Raw genomic sequence first — 10,640 nt, 5'->3', positions numbered from 1 at the left:
CATAAAGAAAGGTGGCTATATTGGTCACTCATTTTTGGGGGTTTGGTTTTTGCATGTCAGAAATGTTTATTTCTAGATTTTGTGCAATTATATTGGTTTACTTGGTGAAAATAAACAAGTGAGATGGGAATATATTTGGTTTTTATTAAGTTGCCTAATAATTCTGTACAGTAAGGCCGGCGTCACACTTGCGAGTTTTACGGACGTATGAGCGCATAAAACTTGTCCGTAAAACACGCATTACACATGGCCCAATGATTCTCAATGGGTCAGGTCCTATCAGCCGTATAGTACGCATCCGTACTATACAGCTTTCTACGGGCTTTGAAAATCGCAGCATGCTGCATTTGTCAGCGTATTGCGCAAAAAATACGCCAATGAAAGTCTATGGGGACGCACAAAATACGGAATGCATACGGACCATGCGTGTGACTTGCGAGAAATATGCTACACTCAGGCAGGTGTCAGGAATTGTCCAAAGGGCTCAACCAGGAAGCTGAGACATGCTAATTAGCTCAAAAAGGCAGACAGTGAACCCGGAAGTCTGCTGCACGCCTCCTCGGAGTGAGATTCACCATGTCTCAGATTATAAATGTGGATATGCTCCTCATTTTGGTCCAAGAAAGGCCAGTTCTTTGGGACCAAAGAGATCCCAACTATGCAAACAGGGCCCAAAAAGAGGCAGCATGGAGGAGTGTGTGTGGGTCCCTATTCCCACATTATAAGCAGCAGCCACGTGAGGCACAGAGACAAATAAGTAAGTACACTCATGTTTGTAATTTATTTTTCGTGTGAAACAGTAGTAGCTAACTCCTTACAATTGGTATTCCTGATTTTTGGAATTATTACAGTTCTTTATTTAAGGCACACCAGTAGCTACATGGTGCTGTACATGATAAACGGATTAAAATAATGGTTTGAACAGATGTCCCTTACAGTGTTTGTTAACCAGAAAAATATAATTCCTGGATAGAGGGTAGCGGACTCTGTCCTTGTGGCCTTACATAAAAATTTGATTATTTGATCTAAATTACTAAGAAATGTATTCCACAAATGCACATTCCTATGCTACACTCAAATCTGTGTTGTCAATTACACCTTGTGTGACCACTGTGCATAATGGGGTAATCAATTTGTTTTATGTATTTTGTTTCAGTGGGTGATGTTACAACAAGATGGCGAAGTATCCGCGATCAATATAGGAGGGAGAGGCAGCAGCGTGAAAAGAGTGGGGCAGACGCACCTCCTAAGAAGAAAAAATATATATATTTTGATCGCTTAACATTCTTGAATCCCAGCATGGACCTCAGACCGTAAGTACAAACCTCACAACACATTTGACTCTTTGTTTTCAAAATTTTTCAAAAAAGGGAAAGAATATTAACCCCTTCCCGACCTTTGACGCACCGTATGCGTCATGAAAACCTGTGCCATTCCGACCTGTGACGCAGCATATGCGTCATGGCCGGATTGGGCTCCTGCAGGCCGGGTGAAAGGGTTAACTGTAATTTCACCTGGCCTGCAGGGACAGGAGGAGTTGTACTTTAGCCCAGGGGGGGTGGCTTCACCCCCCCGTGGCTACGATCGCTCTGATTGGCTGTTGAAAGTGAAACGGCCAATCAGAGCGATTTCCATGGCTGGAAACACTGATGTGCACCCACCCCACCGATCGCCCCCCCCCAGCCCTCCGATCTGTGGTCCGCTCCCCTCCGTCCTGTGCTCCGCTCCCCCGTCCTCCTGTCCGCTCCCCCCGTGCTCCAATCCCACCCCCCGTGCTCCAATCCAACCCCCCTGCACTCCGATCCACCCCCCACGCTCCGATCCACCCCCCCCCCGTAGTCCAATCCACCCCCGTGTTCCGATCCAACCCCCCATGTTCCGATCCACCCCCCCATGCTCCGATCCACCCCCCGTGCTTCCCCCCCCCCACGCCATCATACTTACCGAGCCTCCCGGGGTCCGTCCGTCTTCTTTCCTGGGCGCCGCCATCTTCCAAAATGGCGGGCGCATGCGCAGTGCGCCCGCCTAATCTGCCGGCCGGCAGATTCGTTCCAATGTGAATTTTGATCACTGTGATAAAACCTCACAGTGATCAAAATAAAAAAAACAGTAAATGACCCCCCCTTTGTCACCCCCATACGTAGGGACAATAATAAAGAATTTTTTTTTTCCACTAAGGTTGGAGTTAGAACTAGGGTTAGGGTACGGTATGTGCACACGTATTCTGCTCCTCTGCGGATTTTTCCGCAGCGGATTTGATAAATCCGCAGTGCTAAACCGCTGTGGATTTATCGCGGATTTACTGCGGTTTTTCTGCGCATTTCACTGCGGTTTTACAACTGCGATTTTCTATTGGAGCAGTTGTAAAACCTCTGTGGAATCCGCAGAAAGAAGTGACATGCTGCGGAATGTAAACGGCTGCGTTTCCGTGCAGTTTTTCTGCAGCATGTGTACAGCGATTTTTGTTTCCCATAGGTTTACACTGAACTGTAAACTCATGGGAAACTGCTGCAGCGTGTGCACATACCTTTAGAATTAGGCTATGTGCACACGGTGCGGATTTGGCTGCGGATCCGCAGCAGTGTTCCATCAGGTTTACAGTACCATGTAAACATATGGAAAACCAAATCCGCTGTGCCCATGGTGCGGAAAATACCATGCGGAAACGCTGCGTTGTATTTTCTGCAGCATGTCAATTCTTTGTGTGGATTCCGCAGCGTTTTACACTTGTCCCTCAATAGGAATCCGCAGGTGAAATCCGCACAAAAAACACTGGCAATCCGCAGTAAATCCGCAGGTAAAACGCAGTGCCTTTTACCCGCGGATTTTTCAAAAATGGTGCTGAAAAATCTCAAGTTCCTTGGGGCGTCTAGTTTCCAAAATGGGGTCATTTGTGGGGGAGCTCCAATTTTTAGGCACACGGGGGCTCTCCAAATGTGACATGGTGTCCGCTAAAGAGTGCAGCCAATTTTTCATTCAAAAAGTCAAATGGCACTCCTTCCCTTCCAAGCCCTGCCGTGCGCCCAAACAGTGGTTTACCCCCACATATGAGGTATCAGCGTACTCAGGACAAATTGGACAACAACTTTAGTGGTTCAGTTTCTCCTTTTACCATTGGGAAAATAAAGATCATTTTTGTGACTAAAAAGTTAAATGTTCATTTTTTCCTTCCATGTTGCTTCTGCTGCTGTGAAGCACCTGAAGGGTTAATAAACTTCTTGAATGTGGTTTTGTGCACCTTGAGGGGTGCAGTTTTTAGAATGGTGTCACTTTTGGGTATTTTCAGCCATATAGACCCCTCAAACTGACTTCAAATGTGAGGTGGTCCCTAAAAAAAATGGTTTTGTAAATTTCGTTGTAAAAATGAGAAATCGCTGGTCAAATTTTAACCCTTATAACTTCCTAGCAAAAAAAAATTTTGTTTCCAAAATTGTGCTGATGTAAAGTAGACATGTGGGAAATGTTATTTATTAACTATTTTGTGTCACATAACTCTCTGGTTTAACAGAATAAAAATTAAAAATGTAAAAATTGCGAAATTTTCAAAATTTTCGCCAAATTTCCGTTTTTATCACAAATAAACACAGAATTTATTGACCTAAATTTACCACTAACATGAAGCCCAATATGTCACGAAAAAACAATCTCAGAACCGCTAGGATCCATTGAAGCGTTCCTGAGTTATTACTTCATAAAGGGACACTGGTCAGAATTGCAAAAAACGGCCAGGTCATTAAGGGCAAAATAGGCTGGGTCATGAAGGGGCTAAAATTTGCACAAATATGTCATTACAGAACACAGTCTAATCTCACTGACAGGGAGACAGGGTCGGATTCCGAGTTGGTCATAGACCCAGTTGGAGAAGGAGAAGAGGTGGCTGGCCCATCTTCTGATCCGTCAGGCTCCATCCCTCCAGGATCATCGTCATCTGCCCAGCCAGCTCCAGCAGCACCAGCCCAGGAAGATGCCCCACCATCAGCATCAGCCCCAGCAGCAGCAGCACAAGCTAGCCAGGATGACCCTGCTAACAGCAGCAGCCCTACTGTTGCCCTTGAGCACTCACCACAGGCTGCAGTCATCTCCCAGCGTGCTCGCCGCAGAAGAGAGCTACTCCAAAGTAGGAGAAATGTGGATGCTGGGGTGTTGAACTACCTGGCAAGGGTTCGTGAGGATGATGGGGAGGAGGGATTTACGAGGAGCCTGGCCCGGTATTTACAGCCCCTAGAGCGTGAGGTGAGGCTTCATGTGAGGGGTTGCTTTCAGATCCTTATTGATGCATGCACCCCCCCAAACAACCCATACCAGCTTATGGAGAGTATTGAAAGTTGGCAGCTGTCACCACAAAATCTCCTGCGGCTGCAAAGATGTCCACAGGTGCATGCTCAACAGGGATCTGAACCACCCCCTCCACGTGAGCCTACACCTCAATCCCTACCCACATCCAACCCTCCATGGCAACCTCAGGCCCATATGGCAGGCTATCAGTAACCATCCCAATATGGCTACTTGTCCAGACCCAGTGCTGGAGGCTGGTCCCAACCTGGGTTTGGACGACATGGCCATATTGGGTTTGGGTATGATTCCAGGCCATATTTTCAGGAGCATGAGGGATTTCCCCAAAATCCTTATGGCCATTCCACAACTGGCCCACATGAGTCCAGGCAGAATGTGCCTCCAGCCCACACAGCATCCACACAGGGTGAAGGACAATTTGGCTGACAAAGGCCACCTGCTGATGCCCAAGATCTGAACCCATCTCCACCACCGACGTATCAAGATCTGTAATTTTTTTTTTTTTTGTGGACATTTTCATGTCTTTATTATGTTTGTGCTAACATAGCACGTTGTTGTTATTTATATTTTTTAGGCATATATTTGCTAAAAAAATTCATGCCTTAAAAGAGGTTAAAAAAAAACTTATTTGGTTTACAAAAAAAAAAGAGGCATTTCATTTAAGTAAAAATGAACAGTTAAAAAGCCTAATTTGTGTTGTCGTCAAATCATTATTACATCACACACATGCTAGCCTCAGAACCATATGTGAATTAAGAAAAGACAACACACAGTAGCTTTAGTTTGACAATTAAATTTTAAATTAAATATGTGAAATATTTCCAAAGACAACAATTCAAACATGCAAAATTGCATTATCTTGCCAGGGAGAGGCACCTTGAGGAGAAACAAAAAAATTTGTGAATACATCCCTAACTTTAAGCCCAGAAAGGGGACGCCGCGGAGGATGGCCATATGGGGTAGGCCTAATCACATTGCTCATCAGGTGTTCACCAATATCAGCTGAGGAACTATCATGTATGCGGGTAAAATTGTGCAAAATAACACAGGCTTTTATCACTTCATTCACTGTAGCCTCACTGAGCTGAATGGCAGACTGGAGAACACGCCATTTTGCCACAAGAATCCCAAAGGCGCACTCCACCAGTCTACGCGCCCTGGAAAGCCTCATATTAAAGACCCTCCGCCGGTGGTCCAGGTTGCGCTGGGGATAAGGCCTCATGACGTGCCTCTTCAGTTGGAAAGCCTCATCTCCAACCAAAACAAAAGGCACTGCTTCCGCATTGGAGCCTGGGAGTTGTTGTGGTGGTGGGAGGTCTAACTGGTTGTCACATAGCCACCGACCCATAATGGACGCATTGAAGACCCTAGAGTCTCCAGTTCGCCCATAGGCCCCAATGTCTACAATTATAAACCTGTAGTTACTGTCAGCAACAGCTAACAGAACTACAGAGAAAAACTGCTTATAATTGTAGAATTGGGAGCCAGAGTTCGGCGGCTTACGCACCCTGATATGTTTCCCATCCACAGCTCCAATGCAGTTAGGGAAGTCACAAGTGTTCTGGAATCCACGGGCTATTTTGAGCCAATCAGCCTGTTTGGGCTCAGGCATAACAAGTTCCTGAAGTTTCTCCCATATTTGATAACAGGTTGAACGAACAATGCCCGAAATTGTAGAGTGCCCAATCAGAAACTCAAGGTGTAGTCCCGCATACGACAAGCCTGTGGACAGGAAGCTGAAAGACAAAGAAAGATAATATTTGTTAGTTTACATGAGTATAAATAAAACATGAAAAAGCACAATTGCATAATATATTTACAAAGACATTATTTTCATTTTCAGGCCATGTTCACACTATGCGTTTTTAACTGCGGAACCGCCGCGATTTTGCCGCTGCGGGTCCGCAGCTGTTTTCCATGCAGGGTACAGTACAATGTTACCCTATGGAAAACAAGAACCGCTGTGCCCACATTGCGGAAAATCCAGAAAAAAACCGCGCTGAATTGCTGCGGAAAAAAAGAAGGACCATGTCACTTCTTTGTGCAGAATTGCAGCGATTCTGCACCCATAGAAATGCATGGATCCGCTTACTTCCCGCATGGGGCTGTGCACACCATGCGGGAAGTAAGCGGATAATGTGCGGGTTATACCCGGGGTGGAGGAGAGGAGACTCTCCTCCAGGCCCCGGGAACCATATTTGTGTAAAAAAAAAAAAGAATTAAAATAAAAAAAATCATGATATACTCACCCTCTGAAGTCTCAGCGCTGCACGCGGCCGTCCGGTCTCAGGTTTGCTATGCGACCAGGACCTGCGGTGACGTCGCAGTCACATGACCGTGACGTCACGAAGGTCCTGGTCGCACAGCATCTTTGGAACCAGACCGCCGCCTGCAGCGCCGAGGAGATTGGGACGTCAGAGGGTAAGTATATAATTATTTTATTATTTTTAACACTACTATTGATGCTGCATATTGCTGCATATGCAGCATCAATAGTAGGGGTAAAATCCCGCAGCGGAACCCGCAGGACAAACCGCGATAAATCTGCAGGGATAACCGCAGCGGGTTTGCCCTGCAGATTTATCAAATCCGCTGCGGGAGAACCCGCAGGACAGGACGCGACGTGTGAATGTGGCCTCACAATAAAAATAACCTGGGTTACTTTACTACAACATTCCCCACAGTTTTGGTGAAGTGCTTGTGCCATAATGCCCACAAATACTTAACAAAACATGCTAAAACACAACATCCCTAAGAAAATATCATCAACATACAGTATGTGAGAATGTGGGATACATACCGTAATGTTAGGAGAAGACGCTCTTCAGCAGATATGGCTTTTCGCATCCTTGTGTCCTGATAGGTGATACCTGGATGTAAGATCTCCAACAAGATATCAAAGGCACTGATGGTCATGCGACAGTACAGATAGAACTTGTCAGGATGTGACCTCAAAGCTGTATAGAGCCTCTGAAAATGTCCCTTGGTGAGGCGTTGGGTCAATAGAGGATGCACCCACAATCTTCGACTCCTCCTTCACGAATCAACATTCACCGGATATGGCTGGCCAAAGCGACGCGACAACAGCCAGTGAAACAACACCCGCTGAGTTGTGCTTAAAGACACATGGTCAGACATGTTTTGTAGGTCAAACCAACACAGCCAAAATAAGCTCAACAAAGAAATGGGCAGATGGGAGGGTTCCACCTGTTGTTGAGGGCTTAAATAGTGATGTTAATGATGATTTGAATTATTTGCAGGCCAGAGAACCGTTAAATGTCTATTTTGTGATGTTGCGTGAAAAATACGCCCTACAAATCACATACGGATCACACACGCAACAGTACATGCGCAAAATACGCGACCACACCTAGGCAACGGATTACCTACGGAACAATATTTCAGGGACATTTCAGCGTATTACGCGCGTATTACGGCCGTAAAATACGGACCGTATTGTCTTACGGCCTAATAGTTACCTGCACAAACAGATATCCTCCTAAGATACACACCATAATATTAACTGTGCAAGCGCAGTGTTTAAAATAGGAGGCAGGTCAGTGAAGGATCAGTGTCATTTAAGCCCATAAGGTCGACAATGAGAACAGAGCACCAAAATAAGACCCCCCACAGGCCGCCACAGAGCACGAGCATATCATTAACTGAAAACTGCAAAGAAAGATTAAACAACAACCACAAGACAGATTTCATCAACCAAGGTATAATTCTAATCTGTATAATGGTGCCGATCTGACACTGTCTGCAGGTTACTCAGCAGTCGGCACTCATAGCAAGTGAGCATTAAGTGTAGCACAAGTGAATATTCCATGAGACTACTGAAGCAAGTAAAAGTGAAAAAAATATGTATAAAAGGAATTAATCCGATCGGTAAATAGTGTAAACGCGAACAAAAATCAAAACACCAGAATTATGTTTTTTGGTCACCGCAACATTGAATTAAAATGCAATAACGGGCGATCAATAGATTGTATCCACACCAAAATGGTATCAATAAAAAACGTCAGCTCAGCACGCAAAAAATAAGCCCTCACCTGACCCGCCAACATGAAAAATGGAGACGCTACGAGTATTGGAAAATGGCAAATTTATTATTTTTTTTTCAAACTTTGGATTTTGTTTCACTACTTAAATAAAAAAAATATATATACATGTTTGGTGTCTACGAACTCTTAACGACCAGGAGAATCATAAGCATTTTAGCATTTGGTAAACATGGTAAAAAGAAAATTAAAAAACAATTGTAGGATTGCACTTTTTTTGCAATTTCATCGCACTTCAAATTTTTTTTCTGTTTTCCAGTACACGATATGGTAAAATGAATGATGATGTTCAAAAGTACAACTCGTCGCTCAAAAAACAAGCCCTCACATGGCCATATTGACGGAAAAGTAAAAAAACTTATGGTTCTGGGAAGAAGGGGAGCAAAAAACGGAGATGCAAAAACGGAAAAATGGAAATGCCCCTGGTCCTTAAGGGGTTAAGCTCATGCTACATTGCAACAGTAGTCCCTTCTAGCAAGATGAGTAAGATCCCCCCAGGGATCCCCACCTGTTAGCAGAGGTGCACAATGAGCGAATGTTGGAGCTCATTGCACAAACCACAATGGTGCCACCTTGTACTTGTTAACCCCTTCTCCACCATATCCAAGTCCAACCTGAAGAAAAGCGTATCATCCTAACCTGAGCTCTTTTTATGTATGATCTCCATAGAATTTGTATGATTTGTCCCTAAATCTGTCCCTTATCGAAAATATCTATTGTAAATCATTGTAGATTTTCTCACAAATGGCTCATCTTATTATTGTCTTTATCTTTAAACTTTGTTCCCTTCTACTGTGAATGTTAAAAATCACAATGATTAGTAATTAGTGACTCACTCAGTGGACATTGTCCAGGTTGCATTATGTCCTGTAGAAAAGAGTGTGACACCTGCAGTCCCCACTAGAGGGACCATGAGAGCATACTGCATACAGTTCATACAGAGAGGGCATATGCAAATTGACTCTTCTGAGAAAAAGAGGACTTAAACTCTATAGCGCCACCTGTTGGAAGTAGCGATCCTACAAGTCACAATCAACCCTTTAACGAGTCGTGCAATATGACTTAGGATAAAAGCCAAATCAATATCTCAATTCGCAGACACGGTGTTTCGGACTGTTGGCCCTCGTCAGTGCAAAGCATGAGAACTGATTTGGCTTGGTGAGAGGCTCTGGACTGGGGTCTAAGGAGTATCGTTTCTCCTTATGGAGAGTGACCTCCATCTTGTGGTGACCGTATGTAAAGAGAAGGCAGGCGATTCTGAGTTCTTTATCAGAAAAAAATTAACATAAAAGATTGTAAATAAATATTACATAAAAGTATGAACTGCTAGGTAAAGTTGCAGATTCACTTTATGATAAGGATATGCTACTTATCGTTGACATAGCATAAATGGCATCTATAACCTGCTAACACCTGGAGATTATAAATCTCAGTTTGTAATACCATCTGCAGATTCAAGATTCCATGAGCGAAATACTGGTGTACGGTGTCCTCTAGTGGCCACTTATAAGTAAGACGATCTGCCTCATAAACTCCTTAAAGGGGACTTGTCATGTCCTTATTAGCATGTAAACTGTCCCCAGTTGTTAGTGAAGCAATGTGCATTGTTAACATGTTTTTTTCATTAAAAACCGTGCTGTAATCATGTGCAAAAAGCACTTTATATACAGTATATACTAGAGTATAAGCCGACCCGAATGCAAGCCGAGGCACCTAATTTTACCACAAAAAACTGGGAAAACGTGTTGACTCGAGTATAATCCTGGCATGCATGGGCCCCTCATCCCTATCTTGGTATGCATGGCCACCTCATCCCCATCCTTGTATGTATGGCCCCTCATCCCTGTCCTGATATCCATGGCCTCCTCATCACCATCCTTGTATGCATGGCCCCCTCATCCCTATCCTGGTATGCATGGCCCCTCATCCCTATCTTGGTATGCATGGGCCCCTCATCCCTATCCTGGTATGCATGGCCCCTCATCCCTATCTTGATATGCATGGTCCCCTCATCCCTATCCTGGTATGCATGGCCCCTCATCCCTATCCTGGTATGCATGGCCCCTCATCCCTATCCTGGTATGCATGGCCCCTCATCCCTGTCCTGATATCCATGGCCTCCTCATCCCCATCCTTGTATGCATGGCCTCCTCATCCCTTTCCTGGTATGCATGGTACCCTCATCCCTATCCTGGTGTATATGGTCCCTCATCCCTATCCTGGAATGCATGGCCCCCTTATCCCTATCCTGGTATGCATGACTTCCTCATCCCCATCCTGGCATGC

At 44.7% G+C, this 10,640-nt stretch overlaps 1 long non-coding RNA gene across 2 annotated transcripts in view; it reads left to right on the top strand.

Annotated features, from left to right (window-relative positions):
* Positions 1-570: 570 nt before the first annotated feature.
* The window catches only part of LOC138667265 (uncharacterized), a 79,671-nt gene continuing 69,601 nt past the window's right edge, over positions 571-10,640 (top strand). For both annotated transcript variants that reach the window (XR_011318679.1, XR_011318678.1), the window contains exons 1-2: positions 571-757; positions 1,157-1,313. This is a non-coding gene — a long non-coding RNA (uncharacterized lncRNA). The remainder of the gene's footprint in view (positions 758-1,156; positions 1,314-10,640) is intronic.

Source organism: Ranitomeya imitator, chromosome 2 (genome assembly GCF_032444005.1).
Source record: "Ranitomeya imitator isolate aRanImi1 chromosome 2, aRanImi1.pri, whole genome shotgun sequence".
Taxonomy (NCBI): Eukaryota; Metazoa; Chordata; class Amphibia; order Anura; family Dendrobatidae; genus Ranitomeya; species Ranitomeya imitator.
The sequence above is the reverse complement of the archived record's forward strand: the minus strand, read 5'-3'. Positions and strand labels throughout refer to the sequence as shown.